Source organism: Erithacus rubecula (genome assembly GCF_903797595.1).
Source record: "Erithacus rubecula genome assembly, chromosome: 2".
Classification (NCBI taxonomy): Eukaryota; Metazoa; Chordata; class Aves; order Passeriformes; family Muscicapidae; genus Erithacus; species Erithacus rubecula.
In genome coordinates, this window is record NC_136685.1 from 85,405,522 (window position 1) to 85,421,384 (window position 15,863).

A 15,863-nucleotide genomic window follows, 5' to 3' on the forward strand; every position below is an offset into this window, starting at 1 on the left:
TGTTTGCACTTGTAAGTCTCAAACATTGCAATACAGATAGCCCTTTATGAGTGGAATCTGAGGTCATGTGTCTGCATTTCAAATTTAAAATCACTGTGCATGGGCTACCATGCACTAGCTTGTGAATGCTGTAGGTGTAATGGCTATGGACCGTATTTCAGATGGGAAGAAAGTAGGGTCTTTTTTAGCACTTAAGTGTGTGCAACTCACAGTTATAAGTGCCTTTGGCAAAACTTTGTAAATTCTCTTGATTCATAGCTGGCACACCATCCGTATGGTCAGGATTACACATAAGTATGTATCTGTCCTACACATAACAGAACCATTTAGAGCATCCCTACAGCATAAAGAGGAAGTGAACTTGGGCACAAAACTCACTCTACCTTTGTGAAAGACTTGCTGGGGAGAATGCTGAAAGGCCTTTTGTCTGTCACAGTCCAGGGCTCACTGGAGATTTTAGGTGGCTGGCAATCCATGTGTCTATTTATACAATTCCAGCAAGGATTAAGTGTCTTTAAGCAATCACAGTTCAGACATAGGTGGTGGTGGGAGCAGTGATTCTAACCAGCATGCCAAGGAAGTACAGAGATAGGAAGGCTTCTGTCCTGGATCTTGGATCCTGGGGCTTTCATGGATAAAAGGTTGCAGCTGGAGCTGGAGAGGGTGTAATGACACACAAACTTTTGGTTTAATCATCTTCTAAAGTCATGCCCAGGGCTGGCTTACAGAAGATGAAAAAAGCTAATGAACCCTGAGGAGGACTGATCTGCAGCTGTCTTCAATAGCTTCCTTGAAGGAGGTCTTTTTTCATTGCATGTGTAACCACTGCACGTTGCTGTTTTGAGCAGCTGTGTCTTGGCTGATCCAATATGCTCATTGCTGGAACTATCTCTTAAAACTCTGGCCAGCACCTGAAAAAATATTATCATTTAAGGTGACATTAATTTCCAGGTTCCAGCCACAATTTTGAGCTGGGTACATGACAGTTGAAATAGGAGACTCTGTCTGTGCCCTAGAAAGCTTATTTTTCTATCTGCAGACACTTAACTTTGAAAGAGGAAATGGGTGAAGGCAAGCTAGCATTTTTCATCTCCAGTGTGAGCTGGCTAGATGACTCAGGGAGATTCTTAACAGGTGTGAGATTGCAGTAAGATTGGAGCAATCTGGCAGAACTGAAACAAATCTGATTTAAAATTCCCAAACTTCTGTCATTCCACAGAAGCAGAGCTGGGGGAAAAAGCTCAGGAATGGAGCATAAGACTGAATTTCAACTTCTCTTGGTGCTGTTGCCACAAATTCTTGAGTACTTATATATACTATATACCTATATTTCACTGCTGTGCTAGACCCAGAATTTGTACATTGTGCTGCTGTGTTCTGGAAACTGTTGGTCTTGCACCACTGGCATGGTTTACAAGGAACGTGCCCAAGTGATCTAGAGTGACTGTAACTATGCTGGTGCAAGAATTTGAATTCAGAAATTGAAAGGGCACATTCACAAAGGAAAAAATTGCATTTCCAACATTTGTTAACCAAAATATGGTAACTAGCTTGGGGTAAGAGCTTAAGGCTGTCTGTTCTCTGTGCTAACAGGCCCATGTAGGGAAACCGGGTGAGCCCTGGGGTGAAAACTGCAAGCTGCTGAATGCAGTGTTCAATTCTATGGCTATGTTTTCAAATTACTTCAAGTAAGGAGTCCTTTCGTCCTACCAAGTATGAAATGTTGAGATGTTTTGTAAATATTATGTATTTGTTTCTGTTAATAAGTTATGGGCTAGTTGGTATTTTGAATAAAAGTAATCATTGTAGGAAGTTTTAAAAATGAACTCTTTACAACTGATCATTTAATAATAATTAGGGTCAGTGAAAGAAACTTGAAACATTCAGTAGTTGAAGCAGGAAAATCGAGGAGGGTATCTTCTGAAATTCTCTAATCTTTCTGTTGCAAAAACTGAGGCAGTGAATTTATCTTAAGCAATTGCTTTTGGAAAAACATCCTTGCTAGTAATTCCTTTTTTATTCACAGAATATCCAAAAGGAGGGAAAAATTGTTGAAGTAAAAAAACATATAAAAATTTCAACTCACTGCTGAAGGCGTTAATACGACGCTAATGAAGCATAGCCTTTCCGAAGCATAGCTGGCACTGCTTCCACCCATCTGTGCCGAGTGGGATGTGCAAGCAGAAGTCAGGGCTCAAAACCCTCCACCTGTTTGCAGAAAGTCAGTGAGCCCACACTGAAGTTACTCAGCGTATTCTCTCTGTCTTGGGCGGTCTGGGTGATGTTGTTACTACTGCTTTTCTGCTGTCTCATATCTCCCACCGCCATGTGCCAGCTGATAGGGGAGCTGTGACATACCACACCCCCGCGGCCAGGAAGGGGGTCACATGGACTGCTCTCATCCAGAGCACTTTAAAGAAACTGATAAGCTCTATCTCATTTAACTTGGCCTTTGGAAGACGCTTGTGGAAATTTCTGCAAAGGAGGTGACATCAGTTGTTGTCACAGCTGCTGTGTAAGTCTGTGAGGCTGTGTCTGTTCAGTATCTGCCTGGGGTGTGTATGCGTGTGCAAGTAGATATGGTTCATAGATTGCATTTAAATCAAAACCAGTCCATAAGAAGCTGGCAAGAATGTTCATTTGCTCAGAATAGGTGCATTACCGTCAAGACTTGAGGAAAGGATGGAGTAGGTAAACTTAATAAAACACAAAGACAACCAGCTTTGGAGGGCTGGCGTGTACATTTGAAATAAACCTTCTCCCTGGGGAATTCCAAGTGTTAGCATGTGGGACACACTCCAGCTGCTGGCTGCTCAGACTTAAAATAAACCAGGCAAAATCCCGTATTCAGGCTCTACCAACTGAAGCAAGCTGCTATTGCAAATGTTTCATTTCCCTTTTTCTTCCAGTCAGGTCAGAATGACAAGTATTTTTGAAAGGGTATTTAAACCCTTAGTATTTCACACAACTTTCCTTGTGCTTCTCTCTAGTGACGTGTTTCTCAACACAGTTGTAAATTTAGCAAAGAATCTGGTTTACACAGGTTGAAACACTGTCCCAGGAAGGCTGGAATTAAAAAACAGGGTGAGAAGGAGTATTTCTAGCTTGTGTGACAATGGCATTGCTACCAATACTGCTTTCCTAATCCTAGGCACTTTAAAAATCTCAGCATGACTTCATTTACAGAGAACTATTTGCCTTGTTGAACTGTGGAGACCCTTTTTCTTAAAGAGAAACACATGTGACTTAAGGATGGTTGATTCTTTCTTCTTTCTTAACATATTGAAGAGGAAATAATTTAATATGTCTTTGGAAGACTCCATAGCAGGATTTCAGGGGAAAAAAAAGATGTCTGGGAGTTGTATGATTGTTTGACAACTAGAATATGAATAACTTCGAGGAGGTCTGAAAATAGACTAAAGTACTGTTTGCTTTGTCTTGTGGTTTGAAATTTACTTCAGGACTTTTAAAAAATTTTATTTTAATAACCCTCTGACTATAATTTATTTCTAAGGTACTGAGATACTTGGGAGGGGTGGGAAACAATCAACTTAATGCAATCTATGCAAATAATGTCTAATTTTTTTTTCAACAGTAACCTATGTGAAACTTCATTCATCAAGACTACTCAGTTTTTCTTTCTCAGTTTTTCTGTGATAAAACCTGTTGTGCAATGTAATACACAACATTTAGGAATTCAGTGCTCTTATTACTGTCAAAGCATTAAACTCTACCAGTCAGCTTGACAAATTTATACAAGTGGCTGACGTGACCAACCTTCCTGTTTCTTCTCGTCTTCCTTTAGACACAGACACACAAATTCTTGTTCAAAGCAGCAGGCTTATCCAGGATATATTTATAAGGGTGAACTCTGCCAGGCTTTGGTTAATCATATACAGTGCTGGGAATATCTTTTGAAGGTATCCCGAACACTGTGACAGAAGTATTTGTCACTCAAACTATTTATAATTCTAGGAGTTTGGAGGGCAGGGAGATGTTTATGCTTTTCCATATGAAATGGCACATATGCCTTTTGCACAAAAGGCATTGGCCATGCCAATATGGACATGGCAGGCAGATCTCGCCCATGCTGTGTTAGTGAAATGACATGTTTACACCCTGGGCACACTTCTGCTACTTGATTGACCTTCCTGTTTCAGAATGCCTTTGTAGCTCTGTGAATGTCAGCTTGTTCTCAGCTGGACCTCTAGTTTCTGGGGATGATTGGAAGAGGTCAGTGCAGGGTACCTCAAAAAACGTGAAACTGTACTCCATGTAGCACCTCCATTAGAAAATCTTTAAGGGTTCCCAAGCTAAATAAAATTATGAGCTCTAGCACTAACCACAATTCTCTTTCTTTTTGATGATGTGTAAAACTATACTAAGGCCAGTCAGCCTTTGAGAAATAAGACTGATAGGCATCACAGACATTTTACTTCATTTTCATAACCACCTCAAGCAACTAGTTTTGAGCACTTCTTGGTGAAGTTTACGTGCAGGTTATCCTCCCCTCCTAGTCCTTCTTATGTCTCTTGAGTTATTCTTAACTCTGTGTTTCTGGGAATTGGGGGCAATGTATAGACACAACGCCTTCAGCAGGCACGCCAGGAATGTTATGAGGGTAGCAGGCTTCTCGTTGCCCTGGTCACTCAGAAGATTTATGTGCCAGTATAATGAGAATGAATGATTAGCTGTCCTTCATTGACAGAGACCTTGTGGGTCTGTCTGTGCACAAGAGGTTTTGGGAGTTGATAACCTTTGTGCTTCAGGTTTTGTTTAGAATAGATTGAAGTGGAGAAAATGGCTCTTGGTAGATGTAAAACTGGACAAACAAAATGAAGGGTGTTAGCCAAGTTCTGGCAGGAAAGCTGAAAATCTGAGTTATTTATACAGCTGGAAACAGAGTTGGGGTATTTTCATTATTTTGGGACACAGCATTGACTTTTATAGAGTTATGGGATGCTCCTGCCTAGGATTTCAGTCTCTTCTATTTTTTAGGTGTCTGTGAGACACTGTGATGTATTACAGCTTTGATCTAGTCACCGGCCAAGTATAAAAGGAGGGGCCAATTTTGAACTCTGAAACTGAGAAGTCTCTAGGTCACTCTAAAATTGCCCAGAAACAAGGCAAGTTAAAGTATCTTTTTTGCCATTCAAAAGCAAGATAAAATGTCCATAGACAGAACTGCTATTACTAGTATATAAGTTATTCACTTCAACACCTTTCTCATATCATATCAAGCTAATGACTATTTTGTGTGTCTGGTATACATCCAGAACCCCTGTTGTAAAGTCAAGGTTGCGTGAGATAACCCAGTTTGCATTAGTAAATGCTATAGAACACTATATGATTTTGACAAATATCATAAAGCTACATAAACTATACTAGAAATATTTTTTTTTCTAAAGGACAAGAAGTAAAGATTAAATACTGAACTCTGATTTTCAGATATGTTACATATACCTCCCTCACCTTCGTATCATAATAGCAAATTATTACCTGAAAGATAAGAGCCAGATTTTTTTGCTTTTTTTTTTTTTTGCTTTTATATACCTAAAATATAGCAAGCTCTAGAAGAAACCTAAGTATTTTCTCTACTGCAACTACGTTAATTGCAGAAGAAGCCTGTGCCTTCTCAGGTATTTATGTTTTCCTAATATCCACTTCTTAAAAGTTTTGGCTTTCTCAATGATTCCAGCAACTTCACATTGTAAGGTTTTGAAGCTGATTTAAACTTTCAGCATGCATTTTTGCATTTTCATCAAGAACTCAAACTGGGTATTAAGGACTTATGTCCTATAAACAAGTTACCCATGTGCAAAAACATTCTTCTGAAGCATATGGGATAGAAATGTGTGCCTTTACACACATGCCTGGAAAGTAATTGGGAATCACTGTGCTCCATTTTTCAAAAATAAGAACCATAAACCCTCCTGCTTGCACGAAGCATGCACATTTCCTCTCTGAAAGGCATAAACTCAGCATTTCTATGCGTACCTATGACATGGTGGTTGGAAAGGCATCTGGCAGTGTTCCCTTAATAGTCACACCACCATGCTCCTCTCTGTGCTGCCAGTAGAGGAGACAGGGCATGGTTTGGCCCCTGTGCTGTTGTACAGCAGCCCTGGATGGAGGCATGGCTGTGTGCAGTGCTTGGTGCTGGCGTGAGCCTCGTGTGTGTTGTGCACAGTATGGACAGTGATCCCTGTGAGCTGATCCAGCCTCTGCTGCAGGCAGGAGAGCCAGCCACAACTGCCCTGTCCTAATGCTTGCTGCAGCCAGGGGAGAAGGAAGGGGACAAAACTCCTGCCCATCTTTCCTAGGTGTGTACCTGTGCCTAAATGATTTCATTCAGCCCTGAACTTGTAATGGAAAATCTTGCATGGCTAGAGCTCAATATATTATAGTCTGTGTTTGTGACTGAGTTGGCTTGAGTTAACAGTACTTTTAGAGATACACTGCTTGCAAAACATGCACCACTAGCCAAAGTATGCCTTTTATCAAGATGGGTTAGAAATATCCAGTGCTTCCCTACAGGCATGTCCCTACCTGTAGCTGAATTTAATAACACTAGATTATTGTAGTGTGGTTTTTACTGGATTTTTTTTTCTTCCTTCTTTTGAATCTATTTACTTAATTTTCCTACCATCAAGAGAAAAACACAGCTATGAATACTTGGAAAAGCAGGGTCAGATGGTGAGACTGGCTTGAAAGAAGGTATTTAGTTTCTTCTGATGGTGCTCAAGAGAGCTGTGGGCTCAGCTATACTACACAGCCAAGCACACTACAGAGATCCCTGAGCTAATGCCACCATCGGAAGCTCTGTTAGTGTTGTTCTGTTCTCCCTGGGCTAATTAACAGAGGTGCCTCTCAGCATACCTAATTAGCTCCGTTCCTGCAGCATCCTCAGGGGCAGGGCTAATTAGCGTGGGTGCTTTGCTATACAGACAGGGCTACATTGCCTCTGGGATCTGAGCTAGCATCCGTGCACGGCATTGCAATGCACCATGTAGACAAGCCAGTTTCCTCAAAGCTACCTCAGGATCTCTAACAGCCCTTTGCTGTGTAGACTTGCCTGGTGCATTAATGAGACCCCAAAAGTTTATGCAGGGAGAGGGATAGCAACTGGGAATGTGGGTCAGAGGGTAGCATTTTGGAGCACAGATGTTTCAGGATTAGTCCCAGATTCATTTGCTTTTACTTTACATCTACTTCTTACCTTCACCTCTACATCATCTTCTCACATTTTTATTAAAAACAGTGTTAAAAGGAATCACCACCTGTGCTAGAAGCAAGCAAATAGGCCTATATTGAGACAAACTGCTGCCTTCCAGTTTGCTGGTTTTTGCTTCTAGCAGCTAAAAGATAGTTATGAACTAATGAACTGAAGCATTTTTAAAGCATATTTCCCTATTGCTCTGGTCAAATAATAATGATAACAAAGTATTCTTTATGGTTTTACTGACCCTGCTCTCTCTAATCTTTAAATGCTTTGCAAGCATGAGTAAGCACAGCTTCATATGAGCCTGTGATAAGGCAATACAATGATTCCCATAGTGCGAGCAGTAAATCTGAGATGTGAAGAGCAGCCAAAAGTAACTTGCATTTATTAGAAAGAACATGTCCTCCCTGGTTTCACTTATTCTTGTACCGTGCTTCTCAGAATTTCCTTGTACAGACATTTTTCTTATCAGGACTATTTTACCTCACTGATAGAAATTGATTACAGGTTCAGTTTAGCTGAGATGACTTGAAAATGTTGCAATGCACCATATGAGAGTTGCAGAAAGGTGGCTTATTATTCACAAAGGGGCTGTGCACTGTAGAGGGCTGATAAACAAAAGATCCACTGTTTCTGTCTTCTGCTTACAGTATCGGTAGCAACAGGCTGCACTGATACCTTCCCTGGTAGCTCAGCCATGCACAGAAAAACAGGGCCATTCGTGGCTGCAAATTTTAGCCTCTTCATGGAGTCCTCAGGGGCTCAGAACCTCCCAGGAGCTCAGTGAGAGACTCTTCCCAATAAGTGGAAAAGGTCTGTCAGAGATGGCCTCTTAATCTTGTTTCACTTTATTCCCTTCATTCTAAAAACCTCAGAGATACATAACACACAGCTATCCAATTTTCTCTCCTTCCCACAAGGAAAGCCTGTGGCTACACCTGCGTCATATCTGGGGTGATCTTGGGAGTGGTGTGCTGTGCTCACTGTGTCTTTGCACTCTTGTTGCCTATAAGCTCAACCTCCTCTGGCAAATGATGGTGGTGCCCATTTGTGAAAGACTCAATCTTTTCTGGGAGAACAGAGTGGGATGCATGGAAGTGTCCTGGCCAGGCAAAGGGAAGTAGCTGCAGGAGTTCTTTTGCAGCCATGTATACTTGACATGCACAGATCAGCCAAGAATGCACACCAGCAGGTAAAAAAATCTTGACAATCCCTAGCCATGTCTTTAAATGCAGCCTCAAGGATGGACTCTGCTTCTCTCCCTTCCAACAGGGAGAAGTGCTGTGAGCCACTGAGCCTTTGCAGCATTTCTCTGGAAATGCAGGAAGGAGAGGGGTTTCATGCAGCCAAGTCACCTGTGGCTGGTTCCACATCCACCTACCAAGCCCTGCTGTGGTGCAAAAGGGGCCCATCCTCCTGACCTTCCTGCTTGGACCAGTTGTGAGTTTTCAAGCAAGAGATGAGCAAGACTTCCTAGTTAGACTCTGTACAACACCCTTTTCAAAGAAATTACTTCTGGCTTTAATGGATGGTTAGATGACGTTAGTGAACAGCATTATTTACATGTATGGATCCTCTTCTCAGAAAGCCCAGAAACATTCCTGCTTGAGCTATGTGCAAAAGAAATCTGGGATTAAAAAAAAAGGCCTCCTGAGCAGAGAGGAACAAGAAACAAAGAGATGTGTGTCTCAGCAAGACTTCCACAGAGAAGCCTCAACATGTGTGCAAGGTGAAAAAGAATAACAGGGTGACGTCAGCGCTGGCTGGCAATGGGCAAGGGAGGGCCCTTTTCATCACAGTCTGGCAGAGAAACACTCAGCTGCAGCACAGGGAGGAAGCACAGATCCTTACTTCAGAAATATAAATCCCTTTTTAATAAGTGACTGAAACCGTAGGAGTTCCTAAAGAAAGACAGCTTTCCTGCTCCTTGTGCCTTTAACACTTTCCCTGCCTGATGGAATGCTGCTATTGCTTTTGTTTTTCCTGCTTCGCTCTCCTGGGCATTGTGGGGAAAGTGAGCAACCCTGTTACCTAACACAAAGAGGGCTCCAAAAGGTCAAAAATCAATGCCAAGGCCTGCACCAGAAATAACTGGGAGCCAGGGCAGTTGCAGAATGCCCAGTGGGTGTATGATCCTGTGGGATTCACAGACTAGGGCTTTTAAAGGAAAAGGCAGCCATGTTCTTACTTTTCTTTCTTTTTTTTTTTCTTTCTTTCTTTTCCCTGAGGCTTAGGTTCCAGTAACAGATTCATCTTGCCTGTTTTGAGAAATGCATTTAGTCACCTAAGCCCTGTCTATAGTCAATGAGGCTAAATAGGCATGTCTAGAGGACAATTCATCCCATGTGTGTTACTTTGGAGAGGTGGGGGTGGTGATGGTGAAAATAAGTGCCCCTGGGAAGGGTCTGCCTGCTCCAGCTGACCACACAGGGAGGCCAGGGAACTTTCTGGGCTGTTTTTTTGTCTGAGTATTGCAGTGCTGCCTATGGTTTTGATTTGGCTGAAGCAAGGAATTGCTGGAAAATACAAGAAAGAGGTTGAAGTCCTGAACATTAAACAGGTATCACCAAGGGGTAGGTAGGGGTCCACATCTCTGAATAAAGGATACAGATAAAGTAAACATTCATCAATCTACCATACTTGTACTTGAACAATTGCTAGCAAGGCCTGATCATAAGATAGGAAATTAGTATTTGCATACTGGTTTTGGTCTGTTACTGTTGAAATAGTGATTGGGTTTAGAAGCTATAACAATTTACAGAGAATATGAATATTACTTTGTAGCACAGATAAAACATAATGAATCACCTAGTGCCATAATGCAAAATTTTCCACTCCTGTCCCTATGTTTTATTCTGATATCTGCAATTCACCACTTTAAACAAAACAAATAGGTTTTTATTTACTTTGTGCCACAAAAATCAAGGCTAGTTTTCATAGGAATATTTTAATATCAAGATAAGAGTGGCCAACCCAGATTCTGACACAATTTTATCAGCGCAGTCTAAAATATAAATCTTGTTTCAATGACACTTGCCCTGAATCAAAAGCAGGTATGCTAGCACAGACGAGAGATTTCCCAGTCTAATGCATCCCAGATGATTCCAGTCTGGGCATATCTGTGCAATCTGAGGCTGCCAACTGTGCCTTGCTCTCTGCTGCTTTTCTTGGAGCTGGTGGCCAGACGAGGTGCTCAGCACCAGGCAAGGCTGAGCTGCTGGGCTCTGAGATGGTGCAGAATTCTGCTGAAAAGAGAAATACTCATGAGAGCAACTCCATTCTGTGCTTTTTTTCCACCAGTGGCTAATTTTAGCAAAACTGTCCTTAGCACGTGCGTGTGGGAGGGCAGACATTTCCTTCTTTACATGATCTTTGTATAAAACCAAATCCAGAGCAGTAATTTCTCTCTCTCTCTCTCCCCTTTTTTCAAATTTCTGGAGTCTCACTGATGGGAAAAAAAGGGAAAAAAACCCCAACTTATAGAAATCTGTGGTTTGTGCAAAGGAGCAAATTTAAATAGGAAGCAATTTAGCAGAAAGTTTCTTGCTGCAACTTGAAACTATACCAAAACATTTATTCTAAAGTCCCAGAGCTGTTTTCCTGCTGTTCTGTTCATGACTTGATTTATGAGTTTATGTGTGCCTAACAGGTAGAATCTGGGCTGGGATGTATATTTTTGTTCAGGCTACAAATCCTTCCTGTGCCCTCTCTCTGCTTCTCCAGCTTCCCATGGCAGCAGAAAAAATTAGGGTATGTGTGTAAAGGTGCTGTTTTCTTCCTCAGCCCATTGTGCTGGCTGAATGACTCATAAACCAAACATTGATAATATCAACTGACAGTTATTTAAACCTGAGGTTTCAGGTTGAGGAGTAACAATGCAAACATAGCTTGTGAGAGGCTGCTTGCAGTGCACGTGCTTGTGTGTTGGATCTTGAGAACTTTTAAAGGTTGTTGCACAGAGTTCCATAAAGCAAAATTATAAGATAATGTAGGGAGTCCACATTGAGGTGTCTGTCTTTGTGATGCTATTTAGGTACACCCCAAAAACCTGCAGCTCATCCTTAAGTTCAACACCTCTAGTTTTCCCTGCAAGCACCTTTTGCTAGTAACAGGATTGCTGGTCACTTGTGACTGCCTCCTGAAAAAGGAGGGATAGAATACAAGTTTTAAAAGACATTGCTGTTGTGTAAGCACGAACAATAAGTTAAGCTGTGCAATGTTCCCATTTGGGCCAAGGTCTTCTCTACCCCAACCCTTTAAAACATTCTGGTCATTTTGGAAATTTTGGTCATTGCAGAGGTCACTCCAAAGGCAGGCTGCATGCAGCCACCCACTTCCACTAGCTGAAGGAGGCAACTAACACAGGCATGGGCCATTTGCAGGAGAGTTCTCAGATATGGCCACAGGCAGATTTCATAGTCTCATTCTTTCAACACAGCTGTATGAACTATAATGCTGTCAGAAGTGTTTAAATTTAGAAAATCTGCTTATTCTGTAAGGCAGAAAAGTATCTGCTTGCCCCTTGCACAGATTTTTCTCAGGGTGGGTGGACAGGTGGCTTGAGGGTTGTTGTTTTTTTTTTTAAATACGATTCTATTCCATATCTTCTTTCCTGTAGAGTGAAGAGAGTTGCCTTGCTGCTGCTATCTCTTTCTGGTCTTACTACTAATAACTGATACAGATACCTAGGTGAGGAAACTCTTGCTGAGCCCAAAACTGAAGCAGTGAACCACCAGGGAATACACAAAGCCAGCCAGCAGCAGACAGGAACTTTCTCAGTTCTTGTCCTTTCCTATAGTGGCAACAGGAAATGGAAAAACCTTTGGGATACAGCCTCACTTTTCCTCTTCTTACATTTAGGTCAGTGTAGCTTTTTCAGCAGTTGTTCACCCCTAAGCCCTTCCTTGCCCCCAGAAATTTAAATATGCATATTTTTCTGGGGAAAGCAGAGAGATTATAATTTATGCTTGATTATATTATATAATATTTTATTAATGTAGGCAACAAGATGGCTTAGTTTAAATGTTGAAATATGTTTTTTTAATGTTTGCTTTCTGGTTTATGAAGGTTTTTCCCTCTAGAAAATCCATCCAAAATCTTTACATTAAAAATGCCACTCTGGACAAGAAAAAAAAAGTGAGGTTCTGCTTAGACAGTCTGTAGGTGTTTTAATAATAGATTACTGCATTCATATCATCCTCCTGTAGTGATTTTGACTAATTTTTCTTGGTTTGGGTGAAAGGTGGATTGGAGATTTTTTTGGGGGAGGAATTTCTAGTTAGAAGTGTGGGATGACATTGAGAGAAGTGGTTGGATCTTCTGCCTATAGACCTTCTCCCAGGCTGTGATCTGTTTGCCTATATCATTTGACAGCACTGATTTCATTGTGTTAGCTACATTGAACTAAATTGTATATTCATTTAGGAGCAGAGAGACTTTGATCACAGTGACGTGTGTGAGCCTTTAGGGTTAGTCTTTACTGGGGTTATTAAGTTAAACTGCTTAAAACCCTGGAAACATTTGTAAACAAGGCATATAAACACATTGAAATGTCCTAGAACAATTTAGAAACAGTATAATTAGTGTATGGAGCAGCATACTCCCATTGCATTTACAATTCAGTTTTTGAAACCAAGCTAATTAAGTCCCAAACTGGACACAATAATTAATTTCAATCACCTAATCTCCCATTATGTGTTCACAGTTCGTCAAAAGACTCATGAAAAATTCATAATTTCCAGGAACAGGAAATTCTTGGAAAAAGCTGCAGTTGAACATTGGAAACTGTCAGACAAAACTTAAACTTTATCAGGTCTTGTTTGTACAAGTCCGGTTCAGTTGATTCAATTACGAAATGTTCAGTCCTGTTGTGTGAGCATGACCCAGCTGAGATATGAGACTGGAGCTATTTTTCTGAACCCCATCCCAGTGTACTTCACAGCTGTGTCTTTTTATCTTCTAGTGTTGTTTTGGACAACAATATAATAGAAACCATACAGACCTCCATCTCTGGTTGCTAGCTGTAGCACAGCAATGGCTGTAAAGTGATGCAGAATCCTGAGTGCAGCTCAATTTCCTCCATGCTACCTCCCTTTTGTTTGGTACTGAATTTGAGCCAGCAGTGCCCTGGCAGCCAGGAGGGCCAGGAGTGTCCTGGGGGGCACCAGGGACAGCATGGCCAGCTGGGCAAGGGAGGGATTGTCCTGCTCTGCTCTGAGCTGGGGCAGCATCACCTCCAGTGCTGGGGGCAGCTCTGGGTGCTGCAGTGTAAAAAAGACATTAAACTATCAGGGAGTGCCCAAAGGAGGGACAAGAGGATGGTGAAAGGCCTTGAGGGGAAGCCATATGAGGAGTGGCTGAGGGCACTGGGTCAGTTCAGCCTGGAGGAGACTGAGAGGACACCTCACTGCAGTTACACCTTCCTCAAGAGGGGAAGAACAGGGGCAGACACTGATCTGTGCTCTGTGGTGACAGTGACAGGACTCAAGGAAATGGCACAAGGTTGTGTCAGGGGAGGCTTAGGAATACCAGGAAAAAAAATTTCACCCAGAAAGTGGCTGGGCACTGGGAGAGGCTCCCCAGGGAAGTGGTCACAGCACCCAGCCTGGCAGAGCTCAAGAAGTTTTTGGACAAAATTATAAACATAGTGGGATTCTTGGGGTGTCCTGTTCAGGGCCAGGAATTGGATTCAATGATCCTGATGGGTTCCTTTGAACTCAGTTATTCTGTGATTCTATTCACAGTATTTTCAGGTGTTTTTCCAGATGCTGATCTTGCTTGTATTACCTTGCAGAAAATAAAAAGCCACAACTCTGGAAAGTAGACAAAAATCTTCATGAATCTTCATTCTGCACCTTCTTTGAATGATGAAATACTTTGTTTTTTTAAAAAGCTTGTAAGGAAAACTCCTTCCCAAGAATTTAATGTAGCTTTATAACCCTCTGTCTATATAATGACAGATAGAAGGGAAAAACTTTAATGACCTGGAGGTCATCAAAGTTACTTATCCAAATAAAGATCTATTGCATGAGGTCTGTTACATGGGACAAGTGATAAGAATAAGATGCTCCCTCCGAGTGCTTTGTACAAGTTAAGTTATGCCTTCTTTCCCCTGCAGCATCAAATAGTTATGGTGTGAATCTGGCTTCCTCCTCTGAAGTGTTTTGTTCTGGTTTTGTGCACTATGAATTTTATAGGCCATTCTCTCTCAGTGTAGGAAGGGAATTTTTTGTGAAACTTATGTTTGCTTCATAGGAGTCAAAGCTGTGTACAAAATTTCAGTCTGCTTTGGGAGGCAGTGCCAGCAGCTTAAAGTGTAAGTGGTATATTTATAGTGGATTGTAATGGTGTCGAGTGAGTGTGTCCAGATAAAAGGATTTCCCCAAACTGGGACTTTTTTACTCCCAAGAATTGTAAAAAAATAGTAATAATTTTCTATTCATATACAACCTAGCATTGAAATACAGGAAAAGAGCAGAAAGAGTCAAGATGGAGTGAAAGAGCTTGGTGGTTATGCCTGGTTTGACATAGAGTACATATTCTCATAAGCCTTGTTTCTAAACTAAAGGGAACTTTGGATAAACAACAGACGATATCTACATTTTCATTAATATTGCTCATTCATCTCTATTTCTGTGCCTCTGTCTTGCAACTACCTTTGCATGCTCCTTTAAAATATGTCTATTGTCTCCTTTTCAAGGGCTCTTTCTGACAGAAAGTGAGTCAGTAAAATATTTACCAAAACTTCCCTAAATACCAACCATCTCATAGTGGGTAAATACTGGTGTAGATCAGTGTGACTTATGATAACTTGCTTTATTTCATTATTTCAAACTTCTTCTTGACATTTTTTTACAGTTCATTTGAAATCAGATTATAAAACCTTTCTAACAAGCTTGTCATGTGAATTTCCTGTGCAATCAGTAATTAATGATGGTGATATCTGAAGCAAAGCTTTCAAATTCTTTAGTATTTTCTAATCATATTTAGTATTAAAGTTTTTGGTTGGTGCTTCCTGCAAATAAGATGCTGCAATTCCTTGCATTTACGACTACATGTTGCAGATCATACAGAGCCTGGATCTGTTCACTAGCAAATATTGTCATCAGGACAATATTTAGGTTTTTTTTTTTCATTATTCCAGTTTTTGGAAAGGATGGGTCTTCCTGTGTGGCTTTGAACCTCTTAAGTCAGTTTTGTTATTTTTGTTGAAGGCTGTTCCTGGAAAGCTTTCTGTTTGTTCTCCTGCCTTGGCCAGCAGGGATGTTAAAACAGGGGTGCAGCTGTTCATATGTATAAATGGGGAAAAATATTTCATTTTGAACACAGCTAAATCCCTTCAAAGACTGCTACTTCTCTGCTGAGCTAATGTGTTATGAGAGCAGTAGGCTTCCCCCAGAACTGGGTAGGACTTCCAAGTTAGTGCTAAGGATATTGTGGTAGTGTGGGGCCTGACTTGGAGCAGCTCTGGACAGGCTCTGGCCATGTCCACTGTGAGCAGCTCCTTTTTCTGCTCTGGAAGGTGGGGAGGTCCAGGAGAAGAGGGGAAGAGTGTGTGATCAAGGACAAAAACAGGAGCTGAGTAGCACATGACAGAATGGAGCTTGGCACAGTAACAGAAATGTGAACCAGAAGAATCTCC

General features: G+C 41.3%; 1 long non-coding RNA gene across 1 annotated transcript in view; it reads left to right on the forward strand.

Moving 5' to 3' along the window:
- Positions 1-1,796: 1,796 nt before the first annotated feature.
- LOC306798499 overlaps positions 1,797-15,863 on the forward strand; it is a 40,258-nt gene continuing 26,191 nt past the window's right edge. Inside the window, exon 1 of the long non-coding RNA XR_013773366.1 lies at positions 1,797-2,515. This is a non-coding gene — a long non-coding RNA (uncharacterized lncRNA). The remainder of the gene's footprint in view (positions 2,516-15,863) is intronic.